At 37.4% G+C, this 24,809-nt stretch overlaps 1 long non-coding RNA gene across 2 annotated transcripts in view; it reads right to left on the bottom strand.

The window, feature by feature from the left end:
• The window catches only part of LOC138682018 (uncharacterized), an 87,311-nt gene that overhangs the window by 56,336 nt on the left and 6,166 nt on the right, over nucleotides 1-24,809 (bottom strand). The window contains exon 1 of one of the 2 annotated variants that reach the window (XR_011322236.1): nucleotides 18,676-18,905. The exons of the other annotated variant lie outside the window; for it this stretch is intronic. This is a non-coding gene — a long non-coding RNA (uncharacterized lncRNA). Of the gene's footprint in view, nucleotides 1-18,675; nucleotides 18,906-24,809 lie in introns of those variants that run through there. 2 annotated transcript variants of the gene reach the window in all.

The raw sequence follows: 24,809 nt of genomic DNA, 5'->3' as shown, positions 1-24,809 counted from the left end.
TTGATGCTTTCTGACAAATTCTGCAAGCTGCTGCCTTAGCAGCCACAGCATCCTTGGTTTCCAGCAGGACAAATACTTTAGGCAAATACTTCAGCTATAATATTTTTATTCTACAAATGCCTGTTCTTGGACCCATGACTCTTCTTATGTTGCATCACTATGTGTTAAAACCTGTCTCACAGGCTATTTGTAAGAGCATGCAGTATCTAGGAGGACAGTTATTCCTCTTTATAGATCATTGGCTCCTATTTGGATGCTGCTAGACAGGTTTCATTTCTCTTTTCTATCAAGGACTCCATTGCTGTTCAACAGTGGCACTTACACCTGCATCTGGACTACAGGAAGTTCTAACAGATAACATCATTTGGGGAGGAGAGGTGCTTATGGACAGTATGTATTCAGCCCACTGACTTCAGAAAGGTTTACTGTCTTTCATCACTTGGTAGACACCCTTCTTAAATCTAACCATTTATCAGTCTTATTTATCAGCTGGAATTATAATGTAGCTGGAATTTAATTGGTTGCCAGTCTAATAACATAGCTTCAGGCATTATTTGACATGAATATATGTGTGTGTGTATATATATATATATACACACACACTAGCTTTGGGATCGCTCACATGTGGCAGACATCTCTTCTATAGGCTTCCTTCGTTACCCACACTGCTGCTTACCACTCCTATGGTAGTTTCAGTTTGGGGATAAGACATATTTCTAGTCCTCATCCCTGCCCACAGACTGGTTTGTATTTGGGGGTTTTTTTTGTGCTTTTCATACTGCTTTCTGATGTCTGCCCTAGATCATAGTATCAGCCTCAACATCTCCTGGTTTTCTTTAATTTGAGCCAGTAGATTGCTTTGAGTTTTTTTTCCTAGCATCCACTATTGCTTTGATAGTTTCCCTGCATAGTGCAACAGTCTTCGTTATTGGAAGCTATGCTGTTGCGCTGGATGTATGTCTCTTGACAGTCTTTCCTGTGAGAAAATTGTCTGCCACATACAAATCTGTCATTAACAAGGAATCTTTAATGTTTCCAGAGTTTCATGGGGCTACAAGAGTTGTCAGCTCTTGGTATAATTATTTCCTCTTCTGCTTGGCTTTAAGTAGAAAATAACAAAAACAGCACAACAGCCTCTTGTCCATGATCTCCTTCTGTGGGGTCACTTTACTCATTAAGTACTTTTATCAGTCTTCCCAGTGTTTCAGGTACAACAGCATCTTATTCGCTTCTGTTCCATCTTTTCCCAAAAGGATAGTAAAAAACCCTTTACTGTCATTTTCTCACCTTTATTCCTTTGTGCATATACTCAATTACTTCTTTAACCTCTTCCTTGTTTGTGTAGGTTATTTTGTCTGGAATTCCACCATCACATTTTTAAAAGTCCCTCCAGGCCATCTGTTTACTTTACTCTTAGCTTTATTTTCTAGTTAATCATATTTGAAGGGGGAGGTGTGTCTCTCTGGAATTATTGCTGCTGACATGTTTCTGCATCATGTACTGGACAATATTACAAGAAGACTCCATGTTTATAACACTAACCTGGGTTTTTAATAAGCAAACTATTTACACAGATGCTGAGACTGCAATTAACACCGAAACGATGTGCATGCAGATTAGTTTACATGTGGTCTTTCAGATCTCCCTGCAACCTATGTTCTTCTCCCTGGTTTCACACAGATTGCTGTACTGCGTTATCTTTATTTACTTTCGCAGCCTAAGGAATTGTACGTGATTTAACAGCAGCTAGAGAAGTCAGATGCTAAGCTCTTATCAGTAGTGGTGGCAGCTGTTATTGCAATAAATCTGTCTTTTCCAGCTTGACTTTATATTTAGGTACTCACTTAAGCAAGACTGAATCTATGTTAAACAGAATTCCTCTTAAAAAAGGGAATTTTAAGTATTAGCTCTGGCAACTTTATGTATTTACTAGGAAAGCAAATTTTCCAAACTTTGTGCTCATGTTGCACATATAATAGAGGCATATGAAGATAAAATTACCAATTTTGAGTACTGATGAGCTTTTCTTAAATCCATAACTGGTCTTGTACACCTTATCTCACTTGGACTGTGTCACCCATATAAGAGTCTGAAAAGTCTGTGCCTAATTAAGCAGTGTATTATGCTGATAGAAAAACCTTTAACATACTCAGATTTACTCTTTGATCATAGACTATGATGATATTGCCAAGATAAGGATAAAAGGCACATTTAGAATTACTTTAGCCTAAATATTTAAACATTACTATTTCTAAATTCAAATGTATAGAGACATGTTCTAAAAATACATTAGCTACTAAAAATAAACTAAGGTCTTCCTATAGTTTTTGACTCAAGCAGCTAAACATGGCAAAATATATCGCAATATTTTGTTAGGACATTAAAACATGACCATTAAAATATGGTATCTACTGTGGAGGGCTCTATAGTCAATAACTCCTGTGTTAATCTAGAAACATCCCGTAATAATTCAGGTAAATCTGAGAAAGAAATGGCAGTTCAGACCTTATGCTTAAAGCATTGTGTTCTTTAGTGTAAACTAGCAATGAAAAATTCAGTTCACATTTAAAAATTAAACAAACACCTATAAATACAAGATATGGCATCAATTACAAAATGAAGATTATATTGACTTTAAGAAAATCCAGCTAATTTTCATTCACCCAAATACATTCAGTCTTACTTTAAAATTAATATACAAGTAGAGGCATATTGCATTTTTCCAGGAAGAGAGACAGAATATGTTTTGTTACTTCACACTGCAGTAGAAGTGGCCACATCTGCTCACCTCAGAAAGCAGATGGATGTTCAAATACTGTATCAAAGTATATATTTCAAGGAGAAAATTTAACTGCCTGGGTGTCACAGTTTAATTCAATATAGCTGAAGCAGGAAGATTAGAATTTTTAAAAATTTCCTGAGTTAATTGATTGATGAATAACAGCTTCCAAGAACAGACCTTTATTCATCTCATTTCATATACCCTGATCTGAAATTCACTCAGATTACCTCAGGTCGTAAAAAGTGGTAACTAAGGACACACTGAAGTGTGCACTGCACACTGCACACTTGCAGTTTCTATTTTCTAGCATTTTTCTGGGATTTTAATTTACTGGAGATACATGACCAGAATACGTATTTCTGTAAAACTACTTTTAGAGCTTGAGTCAAGAAATATTAAGGGCAAGTATTTTCCCCACAGTGTTTCTGTGAAGAGCAGTAATGACCTTGTGCCATTTCCTTCTCTCAGGAGAGAGAAACTTTTTACAACTCTTAACCGTAGACAAATGAGTAAGCTTCTCAGCTCCAATGATAAACATTTTTATAAAGATGGTTATTGATGCAAATGCTTCCATGCTTTCTGCCAGATTAGCTTTCCTGCCCAATAGCTTATACAATTGAAGAGGTGTTTGCTAAAATGATAGCTATATAGTTACAAACACCTTAACAACAGAAGAACACCAGCATGACGTCTAGAACATGAAATCTATACACATCATAAGTTATTGTGGATCTATCTGATTTTATCGCTGCTGAATGGTTTTAAAACATTGGATTCCTTTCACTTGTCCATCCCCAGCAAGCATATAAATGTCAACTCTTTCAATTATAGATACGTAATAGCAGGCAACCAAATTGCCTAAATAGTAAAAGGGAAATTTAAGAGATTTAGGTTTTGAGATAGCCAATTAGAAACATAATAAAAAGCATAAAGATTTGGAACATAGTTCAAATCGTATCTTCTGAAAGAATGATCTATGATGCATTATATTCAGCAGCTCCATAGCTTGCAGTTTACCTCATTTGAACTGGGTACAGCCCTGTACAGAACATACATGTTTTTCATAGGGACACTGTGACAGGATGTTCCACACTGAATAGGCATATCACACAGTGACTATATTTAGCCCTTCACTGGCCAGTGAATGGAAGACAAGGACCTTCCTAGTCACCCAGACTGAGTGAATGAACAAACATTCAATCTGTGAACAACTGAAGGAAAAATTAAAATTCATGGAGAACTTGGGGTTGTTTGTTTAGCATAATCCTAAAATGTGTGCTGTTCATGCAAATTTATATAAAAAAATGAATACTTGTTCTTCAAAAATAAATAAATGTTTTGCAATAGAACTCCATCATCTCTGATGCTGATCATGGTGGTTTTCTTTTGTCATGAGAGTGATCGAGTATGACCAGTTTTAAGCAGGCCATATCATGTAATTATTATCAACATCCATATACATTCAATTGGACAAGTAATTTTTTTCTCACTGATATCAGCTTCCATCAGCTCTATGGATAGACCTTCTTTTTGTCTTCTAGAATGTTCATAATATTATTGGGAAATTGATTTCTAAATTATAAATGAGGCGGGGTCATTTATAATAAACAGTCATTTTTAAAATATCAGGTTTTTGGAAGTCAGTTTCTAACATTAATATGAACTGTCATTGCAAGAGGTTTGTTGAGCACAGCTAGAGTAAACAGGATGAGCAAAGTGCAGCACAATAACATTATAGAATAGAATATTATTGAGCAGAACAGATAAAACGGGATGCCAAAAAATATATGGTGTGAGGAGTCAGAAGGTTTAAGAAACTATGAACTTTAAAATGATTGTTTCACTTACAGCTTGGTGCTGATAATTAGTTGTCAGCTAATTGGTATCATCTAAACAAGTGGCTAGCTGAGTTTACTAGCTGTATATAGGTAACTGTGTAGAAAGAGCCTAAAGCCCAGGCTCAAGCTGAATTTGTCACTTGACTTGAATTTGACTTATTCAAGGGTCAGCTCTACAGCAACCCAACTACCGCACCTAGTAGAGAAACCCCATGAACTTTTGAAAGCACATGAGGTTATGCTTACTTGCTACATGGATGCACTGCAAGATACTGTGACTGATTTGCCCTCAGGATGGCATTGTGTCATGAAGGTCAGCAAAATGAGATGGCTGAAGGTTCTTCCAGGAAGGCCTCACCAAGTCCCACTGACAAAGCCAAATGGTTTGTGTGAACTCCAGCTCCAGCTCATGGAAAACACATTGTAACAGACGTACAGTTTCAAAGTTTCAAAGCATTTTGGGGCCACACAGCTCACATACAGAGTGTAGGTATGGCCAGAGGCTATTAACAGTTGAGATATCTTTGTATCTACCTGCTAAATTATATACATAAATAACAAGTAGGTCACATGGCCAAATACCACTCTACCTGTTCCGATCTTAACACTGTAAACAAGAGGTAACTGCTTCCACAGAGCAGTGGAATGAAGGTGCCACAATATTAGCAGCATCACAGCAAGTGACAGGCTCTGATGTGACAGAATAATAATAGAAAATATGTCTATTTCAGGGAGAAAACATACTAATTTGTAGTCAACTCCACACGGTGGAGAGATACTGAAAACAACTCCTTAAACTGGCTTCCTAAGAAAGATGGTAGGATATTAGCTTATTGCCTCTCTTTCCTGAGAGACACAACCAAGTGCATTACACAGAAGAATAACGAGTGCTATTTTTTAAAAAGGGTAGTTAACTATTTCTACTAATAACACTTGGCTCTTCATATAAATTTTTCCATCTCACCTGCACCTCACAGCACTTTGTGAAAGTTGTGTTTTGTAGTCCCTTTCAGCCAGGGAATTCAAAAGCAAAGCATTGCCAAAGTGGGGATGCCTCTGAGGAAACACCAAAGGAGGAAAAAACATGCACAAATTATTTCTGTTGCTGCCAAGAACATTAATCTCCTGTGTCCTCATCCTTGCAAGTTCACACCTGGAGGAGGCTGCATATCAGAGTTATAGAGGGAAGGGTAAAGGTAAGCAGGCTGACTGGAAGGAAGCAGTGAGGGGAAAATAAGGGGCAGGAAAACCTTGGAGGAAGTACAGTTTGATAGAACAGAATGGGGAAAACTCACACAGTTGGGAGGGACAAGACCCGGAGGTAAAGATGGTTCATTGACATTTATAGAGACCGCCAACCACCTTGGGAAGTAGACCACAGATATGACAACCCTGCGCTGCACTACAAAGTTAGTTCTAGTGGGGAATATGGCATCTGTTGCACAATGAGTAACATTTCACCACAATTTAGGGGACAAAATAAAGAAGCATCTAACTGAAGCTACTAGGAAATGTAGTAGACAACAGGTAATTCTCTACACTACAGACTGGGGTTTGCTTTTCCGACAACTGCTAAATGAGAGAAGGCTCTACTTAGCTTCTAGCTAGTGGAAGACAGCTGAGGTCCACCTGTCTATATTAAGAAGTGTATTTCTTTCCCTTATGTCATTATTCTTCTACAGAGGTCAAGGAATGCAAGAAAAACTCTCTGCTGTGCAATTCACTAGAGCAGAATACAGAGCTCCTCTTCCAAAATCCTTTAAGCAACATCTTCACTTTGTATCCATTGCTAGTAGAATCTATAATCTACCATATGGAGCTCACAGTAGACACTGCATTGTCTCAATTCCAGCAATTATCTGAAAAACACTGTTTCAGCCACTAAATCTACAGTTTTAATCAACTTACAAAACCAAACCATCCCCAGCAGTGAGCCACTGCACTCCTCAGTGTTTAGGCCTCATGGAAATAGTGATTGCATCTGTCACCCTAAAAGACCTACTCTCTCTTAGGCAGCTCTTCACCACCCCTACAGTCAGACTCCACACTTAAAATTAATCCCTCTGAATTTAGGCAAGAATTTAAATACAGAACAGTGCCCCAGTTGTTGCTTATTTGGACCAGAATTCCTGTGAATGATAAATGACAGGGTTTGAGACAGAACTGTTAATGAATGCTTATCTGTATTCATCTGATTCCTAGCTGACCACAGACTTCCATACTGCTCTTATGATATGTTTTATGGGAACCCTTCTAGTATAATTGAATTTCTTGGCTACCATTTCCTTCACAACAAGAAAAAAAAGGAAAAAGCTGAAAAAAACCTGGTACGGACCTCATCAGTGCAATTTCCAGATAATCCCACTGTTCAAGCGAACAACAATGCCAAAACCATTTATTTATAAGATCTTTAATTCTAGCCACCCTTGAGCCTTGCAAAATCAACTGCACCCTAGAAAGAAAGCAAAATACAGTAGATCACTTCATCTTTTCTATAGTAGATCTCTATTCTGTGCAATGCTCCCACATGTTTAGTAATGTGGGAAGGACTGCAATTTCCTGTTGTATCAATCCCAAGGAACACAAGTCCTGCTAAGAAATGTAAGTCTCTGTAACAAATGTGATCTTTAAAGAAACAGTGTGCAGGAGGCTTGAAGTGTTTAGTTACTAGCTAGCCATGTAGAATATATCACATAACACTTAAAACAGTCATCTTTTGACCAGACATTAATTCTATCACCTCATATTAAGTCTATCACCAGATATTTAACTCTGCCTGGCCAGACTCCCCTACATCTTATCCCTGCACATTTACACTTATTTTAATTTAAAATAAAGAGTAGGTAAGGTGGCCATCCAGTACTGATGGGACATATAACATCCTCTTTGTAATAGCACAGGTGCTCTGCATTAAAGAATTTTTTCAGATATCCAAATTCTTAAATATTGGTATACTACCATACAGACAAATTGATTAAAACATACAGCCAATAACCTATTTGTCTCTAATATTTTGTCCCAGCAATCTGGAAGAAGTGTAAAACATATTGCTAAAAATAATCTTTCCAAAGCAGACAAACATTCAAGTAAACTTCTGTTTACTTTTACTATTGTTTCATCACTGTTGTCACCAAGAGCCACAGTCATGGACCATGAAGTCACATCACCTTAACTGCTGAAAAATTAATATTTACTATGTAATTGAGCTTACTTGTACATTGTGAAAGGTAATTGTCAAAGGTTTCAGGGCAGAAAACTGAACACTTGATGTCATCAAAAGTGAGACAAATGTCTGGTGTCTGCCCATAATACGGTGTAATTCAGTGCCATACTTCTGCAGTTAACAATACTATAAAGAAAACAAACCATATCTGCCATAGAATTTTGCTTTGTATCCCATATCTTCACTTCCTGTCTTGTTTGTATACTTTTGTTGCCTTGTATAAATACACAATATCTACATCCTCATTTTTCTAAGGAGAAAACATCTGGGTTTTTTTTGCCTTCCCATCAAGTTTGAACTGTCTTTAGTTTGGTAGAGTTAAGATGCATGTGGAAAAAAAAAATCAAAAGCCTCTACATTATTCAACAGTGTTTGACAGGAGTACAGAACTAGGAAAAAACATATCTTTGAAGTGCATGTGCTATCATATTGTGACATTATATTACCAGGTTGTGATAAAACATGATACTATGTGAAATGATGATACACCTTTGTCATGGAGAATTTTGGCCGCTTTGGAAGAGTATCACTTGCTGTTCTGAGAAAGAAAAATTCTAAGTTATCAGGAAACTTACAGGATGGCTGCATCCAACACTGAAGAAAATTACTTGGAAATAGTTTCAACTTCACTGCCCAGAGCATACATTAAATGCATTATCTGTATTGAGCTCTGCTGCAGCTCTAAATTTAGTGAAATGTGGTTTTCACTGAGGCTAATGAAACTGGTAATCCCTATGGAGAGTGAAATTTCAGGATTTTTTTTTATTCAGTGGCTTCTCATTTCCCAGCCAGATCACCTTAGGCTATGATTTATCAGAGCTCAGAAGCTAAGGTTTGAGGGTCTTTTTAAATACGTGAATAGGAAACCTTTATGGAAAACTTGGTGCTGAACGAAGAAGTGATAATGATACTATTGCACTACTATAAACTCAGAACAAGGGTAGTAGGTACCTAGCCACTGAAATTGCCTTCTTTTGACTGAGATCTAAAATAGAAGTGTAATTAGCAGAAACCTTTCAAAAGATTTTTTTTTTTTTTCCCTCAAGACAAAATGCCTATACCCTTATTTCAGTAGGGTATGAGTCTGTAGTTCTACATACTGCCAGGTCACATAGCAGTAAACCTTTCTTCTGGCTTAACTGTGGGCACATAACCATAGTTCTATTGAATTTGCTAGATGACACAACCTGGAGCTTATACAGGTTTCATGGTTTTGAGACAACTGTATGTCACTACAGAAACACCTGCTTCCCCCTAAAATTGGAGTGACACAGATCATCCATACCTGTCTGGCATAAAGTCAGCAGGAGCAAAGCCAGCCCACCAAAAATTTTCAGAGAAGTCTAACCTAGCCATGTGAGTGGGGTTGTTTTGTCCTGTGGTGAGAGTGGTTTCTATCCGAGACTAAGGGCTCTAATGTTGGATTTACTGTATCATCATTTTATAGCTTGTACACAGATCCAAAGATCAAACAAACCCATTTGATGCTCAGTAAAAAGTTATAAGGATGGGACTTACCTCTAGATTAAGACATCTAAAGATAGGGTTCTACATGTGAGCTAGATGTCCACACTCCCACTGTAGTTAGTGGCGATCTAATCAATATAGCTGATAGAATCCAAAAGCAATTCAGCTCAAAAGTCTGTTCTGAATTTGGCAGCTCATAAGGCCAGCATGGTTAAGAGCACTGTTTCTGTGGCCAATTTTATACAAACGAATGACGTGTCTGTCAACCCACTTCATTACTTTTGATTCCTGAACCTAAATGACCAAGGACCCACGCATAGCAGGATCAATCATACAGTTTTGTCACAAGGCTGAAATTCACGTCTCTAACATACCATAAGGGCCACGCTACTTCCAGTGTCATCACTATCTGTATCTGTACTTCATCTCTGTGTCTTTACTTCAAAGCTCCACTTAAAAGCAAACAAACCAGAAGCATAACAGCTCAGATTTGGTTTAACACCACAGCTCAAATGGTGTAAGTTCCTATCAGCATTAATATCTCTTGGAGAAATATATAATGGCATAATCTACACAAAGCACCTAAAATTACCTAAATGCTTGAGGTACTGATCTGCCTGCTGAAACATATACAGATCCTATACATACTCTAGGCAGCCTTTGCTGACTAGCACCCAAGAAATCCAGTGTGGAATTTAAATCTCCCCCTACACAGACTTTTCAGGCTCTGCATCCAATAATTACACCTTGGCATTACAGCAAGGTTCAAGCATTCTCTCATACATGACATTTAACTGAAAATGGTTCACCCCTCAGGGAAAGTTTGGATGAAGATGATAAAGATATCCCCTGCAGATCAGCTTAAAAGCTTTTCAGCTTCAGATGAGAGTCTGACTGTATTAGTATCAGCTAATCGATTTGGGGAACAAAATTCTATTACCTGAGGTTTAGCCTGTTTTACAACTGCCCTATAGTTTGCTGGTAAAGCTGAATAGTCAGAGACCAAGTCTTACCAGATGTAGCAGACACTGGAAATTGGATGCTTTCCAGCTCAGCAATTGGTATAGACACTATCTGGATTATGCAGTCCCTTATTAAGAATTGTCAAGGATTAGCCAGAACTAAAAACACTTGTGGGATTAGGGGTTTATTTATATGGGGACAATCATGAAAGTGAATTAACTAAAAATGTTACTTTAAAGAGAAGCTGTAAAACTGCATTAAACCCTAATGTGGATGTTCTCCTTTAGAATTACACTTGAATGATCTAACTTCACTGTAGAAGTAAATTAAATTAAATTAGGACCACTTGAATTCTGGATAAGAAGGTCCTTGGAGGTTTTAATGACGTTTAACTGATCTATTTCTAAGTCACATCTTTGGTTGACTCACATTAATTTTCATGAATTGCTCCATGTAGATAAGTCTCAAGTTCTGAAATGAGGAAATCCCACAAAAAGAAAAGTGACTGCTAAATTAACGACAACAAAACATTTCTAAAAACAGTTCCAACACAGCTTGTTCATCTGCAAAGGCAACAGTTAAGTAATCACAATGAGTCTGGATCTGCATACTGAAGGACAAGATTTAGTAACAGACTCTCAAATAAGCCTTCTTGTGACAATGCCCAAGTGAGGCTCCTTATATACTTCTCACTTTGAAAACCACTTGCTCTGTTAATTGTTGTTTAGCTAGTTTTACACCAAGATTTTAGGAAACTCCAACCATTTTGGAAGGCATTTAGGCCAAGGTTAAGATTTATAATTAAAGAGCTGTAAACTAGTGACATGTCAAGAAAGCAGCTTTCTTTTCTCTTTTTTTCATTCCAAGTTCAAATGTTGGAGGCAAAAAGAACAAAACAAAACTCAAAACTCCCCTTTCTTTTTTTCCATTTCTGTAATCTACATAATCCATGGTTGACAACTTCTACACAATCTAGTTTTTCTATGGTATTAGAAAGTCAATGGGACAAATGGCATTACTGACCTTTCTGCTTTATGGATGTTCAATAACCTATTTCCAGAGGGGAAGGAACTACATGGCTCTATAATATTATTGATATTTGAGTCTAATTATGCACCAGTTTGTCTGTCGTAAATTCAGCTAGTTTACCATTGTCATCTTTCTATTGTGCATCTAGAGCTCCTTCTGTGGTTTTACTGTCTGTAGAACAAATGCTATTACAGATACTTATATTTGGGGTGTGCATAAGACTTCATTCCCTCATACAAGGTTTCCTTTTCCTTAAGAGGTGTAATATAAAATAGGTTTCCTTACAAAGAGATAGTTTCTCAAGTCCTTCTCATGACATGTGCAGTAATAAGTATCATATCACTATAGATGGGTTGTAGTTACTGCTGTTCAGGGAGTATCTCTGTACTGAGAGGTGAAAAAAAGACTGGAACCAGGCTAAAAGCTGGTGAACCATTGGCTTGATCCCTTTTGTCTTCACCAATGCCAGTAGCTAAGGGTAAAAGTATCCATATTATGCTTCAAAAGAAGCAAACTCAAAGATTTTTCTTGGGCACAGGATAATCTGTGGAGGCCTGACCTCTGTTGCTAATAGCAAACACATGTTTAGATTAAAATGCAGGTCTTAAAATATCCTACTCTTGAACACGTGCACCTACAAGGATGCTATGTCTAATTTAGGCCTTTTGGGAGACTTACTATTTTCACATCATATTTTACTGATGTCTTAGTATAGTTGCAGAAATAAAGTACAACATGTTGATTCAGTAACAACCACGTTTCAAAAATGAAGATTGATATGGTACTTTCTCCTCACTTAAAACAATAAAAGATACTTTGTACCAAAACCCAAAGCCACTTCATTATTGTTATTAATTATAGTCTGAAACAACATCCGTCCTATCAGAGTTGTTAAAGGAGCAGAAAAACTAAAAAGTTATTGTAGAGCTTAGCTTAGCACCTTTATCTTTTTCCATTATGGAATGAAGACTTCAGCATTTTGGTTAATAATTCCTGATGTTTTACCCATTACATCATCATTTTCAATAGAAAGGAAACATAACCTGCCTATTTCAGAGCACTGAACAAACCAACAAAAGTGGGAGGGCGCTGCATTTATGAAGAAGGTAGAGAATGCAATCTGTCTCTGAACTTTCTGGAAAACACAAGAGGCTAAAAACAGAGAGGTTATGGGGAGTAAAGTTTGCCAGCTTTAAAAATGAAGAGGAAGCCAATTTAACCTCGACTTTCTCAGTGTTTGTGAAATCCTAGCATTCAAGCAGACCTTTAAATGAAAAAAACAACCCTGCTTCTCAATTATTCTGGGCTGACAGGGACTGCAGAACTTCAGAGAGCATGGTTCTGCAATTCTGGTATGCTGTTGCCCATCAGAATATCCTGATTTTATTTTCCACTGGAAAAGATAAATTAATGGTTTCTTTTTTGGGCTCTGAACTAGTAATGGCTCAAGCACTTATCTAAATCCTTCTGATTTCTAAAATACCATATGTTTTTCAGGACTGTGATTGTCTTTTTGTTACTTTTGTACAGACTCTTCCATGACAAATATAACAAGTAAAATTGCAAAACCCTGCCTAATTCAGCAAAAAACCCACCCTGCTTTCTGCTGAGTTAATGAGCTGAATCAGCTCATGAGTGGTTGAACAAGTAACAGTGCCTGTAATAAAGAGGTTGGACCCTGGGGCAGAAGTAAGGGAGGGCAGAAGAGGAAGCAGGGGAGAACAGAACCTGAAATCCTCTTTTCAGCAGTAGCAAACTATTAAATGCACTCGGAGATCTCAACTCTTTGCAGGTTTACAGACCCAAGTATGATGTCTGAAAATAGGCAGGCCTCTCTGCCTTTTTCTTTTCCCTTGTTTCCCAGGGGCACAGTTCTGCTAAATGTGTAAAAAGAGCTGTTAAATCTTGCAAGATTTAGCAAAAACTTTTTTTTTAATTGATGTTCAAATATTTCTAGTAGCTCCAGTGCATTGAACACTGTCTTATAGGGAAAGTCCTACCTACTTAATAATAACCCTGATGCTTTCTCATGCTAGTCAGCAGTATTAAGTCTCCAAGCAAGACTTTTTTGTATGGCTTTTCAAAAAACAGGTCGTGCAGTTAAACTTGGGTCCTTTCCAAGTACCTTCTTTTGACTTCACATCACACTCCAAAATTTAAAAGAGAAAAGTTTTCCTCTATGAAAGTCAACATTAACAGCTTTTAATAAAAAATGTTTTACAACTTTAACCGTGAAACCGCCACGGAAGACTATATTCTCATGATGCACTACAAAATATTTGGGGGCAGAGGTACAGAAATTTGTCTGGAATTTTCTGTAAATAATTATCAACACACGCTGGCAGACTCTAGTGGAATGCACTAAAACGCAGTAAAGAAAAAATGTTGCCCTCTTCTATCTATATTTAAATTAGACATTTGTTCAAAAGCCCATTTCAGATCAGAATTTTTTTGCTTAAACCAACATTGGAAGAGATGAACTATTTAAAAAAAAAATCCCCCCAAATGAAAAAGAGGATTATCCAATTTTATTTTCTACCTAGTTTTGATTAAAACTCGGTGATAAAACCCCTCATATGCTATCCTACATAATAAATTGATATATAAGCAGCATCTACAGAAATCCTAAAAATACAAGCATCTTTCAATGCATATCAAATATCACACACCAAACTTATCAGCCTTCCACTGTGAAATAATACAGGTATAGGTACAGGTACCACAAGGTCCCACATGACAGTCTTTCATGCTGCCTTCTGCTCTTTTCCAGTACTAGAAATACTCTCATGACAGGTTCTTTTACAAAATTTATCATAAATGGATAAAATTGATGGTATTTTCACTCTGAATGTTACATTTACACACCCACAAATACACCAGTAGATTTTTACTGTGGTTTTATTTAAGCACCTAAATCTTACCATTGACTGGAGAAAGGAAAACAGATGTGTGTGTGTGTGTGTGTGGAGGAAATGAAAGTGTAGGAGGGAAGGAAAGCAGAACCAAATGTGAACTCCTGCATACAAAAGATGTGGCAGCAAGTGGGGGGTGTAACATATGATGGAACACTGCTTTTAACTTAATTTTAACATTCTTTTGGACTGGTAAATACATCACACTTATACCACTAAGATTCTTCAGCCACTTGCAAGGAAGAATAGGAATGTAAGAATAGAAGAATGGTAGGAAGGGACTACAATTAGAGAGAATGCATGGATAATTCAGCAGATAACAAGCAGGAATATAGAGATGATTCATGGATGAAAAGCAAGAAGGAAAAGCAGAGTGGCTAGAGACTCTCTAGAGTCTCTGGAGACTGAGGTTTGCCTACTGAGCTCTGCAGCACTGGGACTGTGGCTGCAAGATGGGTGGAGCATATGCTGGGTATGGTATGAAACAGCTGGAGTCCGAAGGACAGAATGCACGGGAGGAAATGCCATCTTACTCAAATGCAGACAGCCTGTCAATTATCCTCCACAGTTCCTATTTTCAGAGTAATAATTGATTCCCCTGTTGAAGGTAACAGAAGAGGCAGGTGTGCCACAAACCTTTGGAAATTAGAGTTGGACAACAAAGAATTCAAAGACCAACAATTATGGATACTTTCCAAAGGCTAGCTGTCAAAGATCTTCCATCTCAGCTTATCTCTAAAACAGAGATACAATATCTAGCTAGCCCACAGAAGATACCACGTTGTTGGCAGCAAAGCTCTCTTCAACACATGGGGTACTATTAAAGTGTTAAATATTATTGTTGTTACTACTACCAAGAAAAACCAATAAAATACAGTATTGAACAAAGGGCAGCACACTGTAATATTGTTACATCCTGCTTGAAAAAATATCTTTTTCTGTCAATGGTAATAAAAATATACTATAAAAATGGAAACTTGTAAAAATAAATCTCAGATAAGTAATCTAAGGAGGGCGTGAGTGATATAAGAAACGCATTGGTTTGCTTGATTGCTTTTATGCTAAATGACTTGGGGATTGGACTGAATACTCTAGACTGTCATTAAGACTCTCTGTTAAGGTTGATTTCTCCAAAACCATTGCTCTGTCAGAATTTGGTCATTTATGTGTCTGTTGGGGAGAGAAATCAAATATTATAAACTCTCAAGGCACTGATGTAACTCCTGTATAGTAATTTTTTTCAGTTTGAAGCCACCACAGACCACTTGGATGATGCTCATCAGTTTACTGCCTCCACAAGAGCCTGGACACACTGACCTTTCTTTACCCTATGCAACTTTGAGTGGAATAAAGAATATGCTGGTTTGCCATGAGGCAGTGTAGCTTGGGTGTACATAGCCAAGCTGACTTAACTAACCTGTTTGGTGACTGACAAAAGTCCATCCCAAAGCAGGATGAGTCTCAGTAAAGACTGTTAAAGCCTAAATATATCAAACAGCCAAAATGAAACTCCAGGCCCCTGTCCAGCTAAGCTATGCTTGGTACCCAAGCTCGCTGTTTTAAAGCCAGCTCAGGTGTATCATGAGGAACTATAGCTGCATTGTTAGATTGTAGTGTAGGTGTATGAGGAGAGATGACTGTAGATATTAATCAGTTTTAAAAATTAAAAATTGCTCAGGATAAGAGCAGGAAAGAGACAAAGATAAATTTTTAAAGGAAATAAGATTTTACTTTCTGGAAATTGCCATTTGGACATAAAGCCCGATTAATGAAAATTTAGTAATGTTTTTAGCATCTAATCACATTTGCCTCGGGTGGTTTTGGCTCCCACCAGTGCTGGTTATCCAGTAAATTCCTAACTAGTGAAATACATGACGTTTCCTCAGTCATCTGAAGCTTTAGTGGGAAGATTTCTCGAAAGAAACTGATCGCAGTCCAACAGGTTCTTCTCAGGAATGCCACAAATTTTGAAGATTTCTATTTTTAGCTTCCTGGGCAACAAGCTTGCTCATTTACTTATTTTGCTGAGCAACTTCAACAAGCAATAGTAAAAGCCTCCTCAGATGGGAGCACTACTTTCTTATGGATTCATTTTTACCTCACTTCACGTTTTACTTTCTTTAAGCAAAATATCCCCACAGGCATCCTATGTATAAAACTAAAGTCCTTAGTAAAGAATGTAGACAAATCTCCAATCCAACTTATTTTAAAAGTCATTAAGTACTTAAAACATTTTAGCCAGGGCATAAGTCCCATCACTATTTTGGGGAAGGGAGAGGAGCAAGTCTGTTTCTTAAGTCCTTTATCATTATAGAGGGCAACTTACTATGTTTAAATAAGGGATGAAGGCCATAGGAGTTTCAAATCCCTTTTTTGGTCATGAACTGATCTACAGCTACATAGGCAATCACGTTATTTCATTAAGATGCAATTCATTAAGGAACTTAAGCACACCAAATTGTACCATGAATGATTCTATTACTAAGACTAGAAGTATTGAAGACCTTTATCTATTGGGATTCTAGCTACTCAGAAAATGAATAAAAGTTTTATTTTAAAACTTTAAATATTAAAGATATATATATAATTTTTAAATTAGAGAGAATATGATCTTTAGTTTCATATGAACTGCTTTAGCAAGCTATATTTTTAGGCTTATTTACTTCAGCTGACCTGTTTTCAGTTCTGAGATTTCTATTAATCATCCTCTCATTGTACACTGTAACACAGCAAGTTGCTTTTATCACATAAGTTATCCCAAAGAGGTGACAAATCATTGTATTTATGGGTAAGTAGATGTGCTACAACATTTTAAGACACTAGAAATTATTTCTGTTGCACCTTGTAAGAGGAACAGTAATAGTTTCATTAAAGGGCAAAACAACATTAAAGTGAATGTTAGCTTTTTGTGCCTCTATAATGTTGTTCTTTACTTGATCCTTAATCTTTCAGAGAAATTAAAAGAACAATACCTGTGCAATTTGTTTCATTAATAACATTGTTAGTTCAGAAGCAATGCTATAAAGATCTGCAGTGCTTGGCAGCAAGAATTATTAAGGACAGCAGCAAAGACATGTAATCATGAATTTAAAATAAAAAGATATAATTTACAAATCTCATTTTGCTTATTCTTTTGTTCACCTGTCATTGCAATTAGCACTACATTAAATGGCTGTGATAAGAAGTCATGGTAATAGAAGAAGCTTTTTTTTTTTGTCAGTACGTATTTGAAAGAATTTGTTTTCAATAGTATATCCGCTCTCACTCTTCAGGTGGGCCCCCTACTGCAACAAAATATATGAAATATATATTTCTATATATTTATATTTTTATAAATATATATTTTTAAATATATATTTACACATATATATTTTTATATATATATATATATGAAAACATATATTGCAAAACCTCAACATTTGCTAAGGCACTTGGGTGTATATATAGCATTGGACTGGAAAATACTTTAAATTTTTTTCTTTCTACCTAGCCCAGAAAAGATCAGATAATAAATTGCTGTCCTTTAAAATCTATCTATATCCATCTACCTATCTATATATGCTAAATATAAAGTAAAATATAATTAGTTTTGGAAAAGGTGTTCAATAACTTCCCTAGGGAAGCAGTCAAAATCCTGTTATCTGCAGAGATATTTAAAACTAAATTGCATAAAGCACTAGAAAAGTTTATGGTAGAGAACCATTTTGCAGGGGTAAGGCAATGGACTATGTAACCAACAGGTCTTCCCTATCTCTACATTCTGTGATTCATATAGTACATGAAGATGACCAATGACTTTTTTTTTTTTTTTTAAACCAATAAAATGAAAACCAGCATCTCATGAAAATTTTGTCCTTCATTATTCTGGGAGATAATAAGGTTGAGAAGTCTGACAAGTCCACTAATGGTTCTAAAATTGCAACATAATAAAATAAATTATTTAGATTTAAGTATCATTTCACAAGCACTGTATCATACTTACACTTGTAAAACATTACACCTTCTGACATGTTTACATTTGATCATGGTCCAACACAACTTGCTGTGTGCCCAGAGCAAAGTCATACAGGTGAACAAAGGGTACACAATAAGTATTTAAGCCCAATTTGAGCTGTAAATCTACTAGTTAAGTTAGAGCAATAAATGATTGATCACATCAGTGAGAATTCCTGAAACAACACAGTGGCCTGGAGTCTTCCCAGCCTCACTTGGGATATTTACCAAAACGCCTAAAGTTCACATTGTCACCTTGAGCTCCACCTACAGCCACTTATGAGAAAGCTGCTCTGCTACGCGATTCAGGCCACCTACAATCCAAAAAAAAGAGACCGAACAGGGAGCCTCAGTTATTGATCCCTGCCCCAACAAGGAATGCAGTCTGAGACACCCCTGGGAGCCCAATTGCAAATCCTTCCTTGGAAACGTTAGCAGATAATGCTCCGCATGACCCCAGCTACTCACCGATTGCAGCAGAGAGCCCCAGCTGACCGTGTAGCATTATGCAGCTCCAGCTATTGCTTTCTCCTCTCCACAGGGAATAGAAGGGTTATATGCTGGAACCATACAGAGTTTCCTATAGGACAGAAAGAGTAGTAACTGGGCTCTGCACTGGCCGTGCCCATCATCTACTCTTTATCACAGTTCGGTGAGCCTTGAGTAACTTTCCTCACACGCTTACCTCCCTCAAGATACATCCCATGCACCTTCTTGAGAGCGTATACACCCCCGTCACCAAAAATAAAAACCTGAGATCCACTTCTGTAGGTTGATCCTTCCAAAACATATTATGAATAACTCTTACTGACAACAGTGGCTTAATCCTGTCTGCAGACTGATAATAGAGTTTCTTGAGCACAATGATGAGTATTATACTGGATTGGAGTAGGAGGGCAGGTGATGTCTTCCACTTTCTCCGTACTTATGTAACGGTACGGAACAGTGCACAAATCCAGCCCTTAGGTGGTTGAAAAGAAAAGTATCTTATTACTGTCCACCATTTTATAAATTCTTAATAAAATAGTAACATCAATATATAGCATGATACACTTACCAAATGCAACTTTGGGGGAGGGAGGGAAGGGAAAGATATTTATGGCATGCTTCTTGCATCTGAGTTGCTGAACTGCAGAATTATATTCAAACTGCATTCAAGGCAAACATATACTAAGAAGTACATACACAAAGCAAAAATATTTCCACCAAACCTGGGAACAATGCTTATATATTTAGATATATTTTTCTTTGCACGCATTAAATTCTCTAGGGACTTGATTCAGCAAAACACTTCAGTGTAAGATTAGCTCTATGCACTTTAATGGGGCTATTCACGTGCTTACAAAGAAATACTAGCTTAAGTGCTCAACCTAAGGCTTAGACATTTCAACAATTTTAAAATTACAGTCTTCAAATAAAACATGCCAAAATAGATTTTATAAAAATGGATCTTATAAAAATATTCCCAACTTGCAAGCAACTTTTCTGCCATCACTCAGAATCTGCAGGGATGTCCTCACCTCATCCATTGCTACAGAGAATCATCAAATCTGTCTCTTCTGTTATATCCAGACATATAACCAAACTACAAATGTCCAAGGCAACCTGATCTCTAGAGGGAGCACAGCAACTTTTTTTAAATTTTATTTTAAATCACAACTCTTCTGTTAATATTCCTAGAAAAAATGAGATTTGAAACAACATAACTAGAAAACCTTTGAAACAATATACCTAGAAAGCTGTCAAGAAAGACGCTTTCTTGATCCTAAACCAAAGTCCTTCTGCAAGAAATTATCACTCTGATCCTGATTAATAGTCAGCAGCAGCATCTTCCTGCCTTCTAGGAAGGCCATGACATAAAAGACACAAGTCTAACACGTATGTCACCATAAGTCTGCTCTGGCAGCACTTCAGCTCACCTAGATGGAAACCTCCACAGGAAAATCTACAGATTTTTCTCCTCTCATAGTCCCTGTTCTTCTCCCATGGATTCAGCCCAGTCAGAATCCAAACAACTCTATCTTCAAAAGAATTTGAAAACTCAGAGCAAAAAATGCTTAACTCCATTACTGTAGGCAAGTTGCTTAGATTAACCAGGTAGCTAAGCACCAAGAATGCTCCTGCTGATTAGGATTTTATATGTGTTCCTTAAGACACAGGCATTTTTCTTTTCCCTCTACCAGAGTCACAGGATAGAAGTTTTGGATTAAAAATACTTTTTACATTTCTCTACAGCTAAGTAAAGTCTTCCACAACTACTATCATAGTTTCTTCCTTTCTGCTTCAGGTATCACAGTCAATACCCTTGCAACACAGGTGAAGTGCAGGAAGTTTAGGACTATTTAGTATTAACAGTTTAAGGATAGAAGTTCATTTCCCATCAAACCAAGACATCTGCCAATCTGCAGTACTCTTCTTCAGAGTCCTAAGAAACCTAGATTTTATTAGTTTTAGGGACAGGCATTCAAAACAGAGTCTAAAAAGTAAAATACACTATCGCATCCTTACAGTTCCTTTACTCTATGTGTAAACTCTATTTGTCAGCAGACAGGACTGGGGTAGCTCCTTGCTCACAGTAGGAGACCCTGCAATAGACCAAGAGAGCAAACATTGCAACAGAAGAACTGTTCTCAGTCTTTTTCAATTTTTATACCCCAAAAGGTTTTCCAGTGAAGACATATTTCTCCATAGTCAATCTAAGGTCATTGGTATTGGGCTTCCTTTTGCAAACTCCTTATAGGCAGCCATGATAGGGATCCACTGACCACACCTTGAAATCTGTAAACAGCGTTGTTACCAAAAGGACTGGCCCCTGTGATTCTATTCCTCCAGTGGGAAAAAGCTCTGCCACGTATAAGTTAGGCCTAAGAAACTGTATTTTTCAAAAAATTTGGAGTTGACTAGATACATGGGTAGAAACACAGTGTTTGTTTGCTCATGACATATATACACTGATGAGCTTGTTTTGAACACTTAACATCTCAACTCTGCTATTGGTGTATTATTTACAACTCCAGAGCATTTCTCAAGCCTTGCAGATGCCTGAAAATAAGGACTACATACGCATAGGAAAGAAGGCAATGCCAATAACTATCTACTAAGAGGCTCAGAAGAGCCATAATACCATTCTGGACAATTTAAATATTCATTCTTTCCTTGTTAACATAAAGCCTCTCCACGTTCAGTTTCTCAATTAAACAAGAGGTGAAGTGGTTTACATAGCAGTGCTTTAGTGAGATGGAATCTAATTACAGTTAATCTCCCAATACACAAAAGGGTGGCTTCCCAACAGTTAATAAAAAGCAATGGTAGGAATGATGAGAGTACTGCTTCCAAAATGAACTTAAGATAAAGGACAAGAATGTCTAATTACCAAATTAAAAACCTGCACTGAGAGGTACTCATTTCTCAAGCAAGGGTGGGCGGCACAAGTTATGATTATATCTCATCCTGGAGGAAAGGAAAGCTTACCGTATACATTTCTTAAAGACCTACATTGCACTAATGCTTAGGAAGCTAAAGGCTTCTGCTTCCTTATCAAGAAACTAGGTGCCGTGATGTTGGCTATGTGAGTAAAAGGATAATAATACCATATGGAGACAGAGGAAATAAAATATTGATATTTTGTTTTTTAATCCTACTGGGGATCTGTCATTCTTCAGATTGTTCTGATATGCGACAGACAGAGAAAACTCTTTGCTGTCATAAATTAGTATGATTCAGGATTACACACCTAAAAGCACTCAGGGTTTGACCTTGCATTTCCAAATTTTTAGGAGCCTCTATAGTACTCCAAAACATAATTGTGTTATGCTGACAGACAGTGCTTATAATACTCTGGAGGATCTGGCTGATCTTCAGAAGCATACCCCTATCTCAACTAAAATAAGAGAATTAAGTAAAAGATGGTCAGTCTTTGTACTTAATATTCACAGCTTTCCTAGTTTCTAGCTGTGAGAACCAGTGGTGACTGTATTAATAAAAATTTTCTCCTATCACATTAGAAGAAACCACATAAAAGTTTTACTTGACAGTGCAGGTTAGGACGGTGCACACTAAACTACAGGCCACAGTAGGGTGGAGGGACTACAATGAAATGACATTGCATTTTTCCCAAGCCTGACAAAATTACTCTAATGCTGTTAAAAGAGCATTTGAACACTGTCTTCTCCTTGTTGTTACCTAACACAGTGAGTTAACGAAGAAAACAAGCAAGTCACAGACTAATACAAGTCACGTTTCTCTCCAGAAGAAGGATAATTGTTGCAGAAATAAGATTACCATGCCTAATAATTCAAATGCCAGTAATTAACAGCCCAATAAAAATTGTCTAGGATTTCCACACAAATCTTACCATCTGCCTGCAATAAAAACCATGGAGTGTATCTCTGTTTCAAGTGGAAGTCACATGAAGGAGATGTAAGTAGAACCGATTCAGCAAATTTAAGAACCTTGTATGTCAAGATAATGGGGGTATTTTCTCTAAAAAAGAGGCCCGTTATCTTAGAATTTATTGGTATTTATTGATATTAATAAATAAGATCCTCTCAAAAGAAAAATTTGTGTGACTCCATAAATATGTACAGCCCCCAAATGTAATATTGAACATGTGATGTTGTATAAAGAAGAACAGTATGTAATAAAAAGACTTTTGAGTAAAGTGAAAAATTCCTGGTAATCAGCAAAAAGATATGCTGATGCAGATAGCTTGATCACATTTCCTATCCAGCTTGCCCATGTGGACTTGGAAACCTGTATTGGGTGTACGTAGCCAGATTTTGGTTGTGGGGAGACTGCAGGGGCAGCCTCTGTGGGAGAGGTCAGGGGCTGCCCTATGCTGGACACAAATGGTTCTAGATGGCTTTGCAATGGACCAACTGCATGTCAAAGCTGAGCCTATCAGCCAAGTTGGTGGCACTTTTATGAAAACTTATCTAAGAAAGAGAGGAAAACACCAGCTAGAGAGAGGACGAGGGAACAAAAAGAGAAACAGAGGGAACACCAAGGTCAGAGGAGGAGGAAGGGTAGGAAGTACTCCATGACAAATACTCCCCGCAGCCCATGAGACACTAACTTTATACCACGCACTTCAAAGAACCGCAACTGCACTCACAAAATACATCTCTCTCAAATTAACGTTGATAAGCTCTTTATGACATTGTGTGTCTGTTAGATGACAGAGGATGAGAGCAGGCATGGAAGCTGCCATGCAGTTTGGATGCCACTGCTATCCTGACATGTCCACCCCATCCATTAACAATGCATGTCTGACACGGTAGGTTACAGGACTGAAAAGGCTCTAAGGATGAATCTTGAATGCTGTACATAATGGTCCACACTTTAGGCATCAGTACAGGGAACAACTGGAAGATTTGTCCATCTCTCACCCCTATGATTTTGAAGGTCAATAGTTTGGCTATTCCTTCTGTGCGATGTCCATGGCACAAAGAAGCTAAAGCAATGCTGAACATAGTCCTTTGTGCAAAACAAATGTGCCTCTGTTCTAGCTCAGAAAAGAGCAATATTGAGATTAGAGTTATCACAGAGGTCTCAGCAACTTTCGATGGTCTCAGGCAACACTGGATCCATGCAAAAGCGAGGCACAGTATCAGCGAGGTGGAAGAAGGGGGGGGTACGCAGGCTGTACATGTGTGCCAGGGGAGTAGAGTTACTAAATCAGCATTTGTAAGGCACTTATATCTTCATGTTATAGACAATTTCATGCAACCCCCCCAAACATGTTTTTAAATACAGAAGTACAGAAAGCATAAGAGGAAAAAACAAGAGCAAGTTCTAGAGGACAGAATTCACACCAGAAAACAACAAAGAGACTTTTAAAAGTTATGAGATGGCTTGTTACAGTAGGTTATATTACTCTGGCTGATTGCCACATCAAGGAAGGAAAACAGGGCATGTAATAGTCACTCAATATGTCCTGCAAGTGTCTGCCTTGAACAGTGGCTTGGATGCTTTCGCAGGAGAGTCTATCCTCTGGTCTTGTTTTTGCAGCAGCACTTCTTATATAGTCAAGTAAGGGATCTTTATTTTTGCGTCAGATTTAGGTGACTGCTTTCCTTTAGCAATTAGAAATTCTCTTTTAGGAAATTCCTTTGACATACTAACTGGGCTTTTAAGTCTGCGAGCACATATCAGTAACTGGCACAAAGTATCAATAGGGATTTCAGTGTCCTAAGACCTATAAAAGTGGAACAAATATTTAAAGGAGGGATGCATAAAAAGAGAGTTTAGCAGTAAGGATTAATTATTGTGGGATCCGTTTCCTCAGGATAGGATTTTAAACATTAAGATTCATTGTTCCAGATACATCTACGATAAAGAAAAAAAAAAGAATCAGAAACACATGCCAGAAATTCAACTGGATAACAATAGATCTGGGATTCAAGTGCTACAGTCATTTAGAAAAAGAGATTCCTGTGGTAAGAACTGATGACCTACAGATTAGGTACCACAGAACATGGTGTCTCAGTTCACATGCGGACAGAAGTCATTAAAAGCCCCTTAGTAACTTTTCTGCAATACAGCAGTTTTTCCACTTCTGAAGCCTCTAATCATTTGATGCCACTGCAGCAGCCAAAAAAATT

Source organism: Haliaeetus albicilla, chromosome 2 (genome assembly GCF_947461875.1).
Source record: "Haliaeetus albicilla chromosome 2, bHalAlb1.1, whole genome shotgun sequence".
Classification (NCBI taxonomy): Eukaryota; Metazoa; Chordata; class Aves; order Accipitriformes; family Accipitridae; genus Haliaeetus; species Haliaeetus albicilla.
This window is presented reverse-complemented; position numbering and strand designations above follow the sequence as displayed.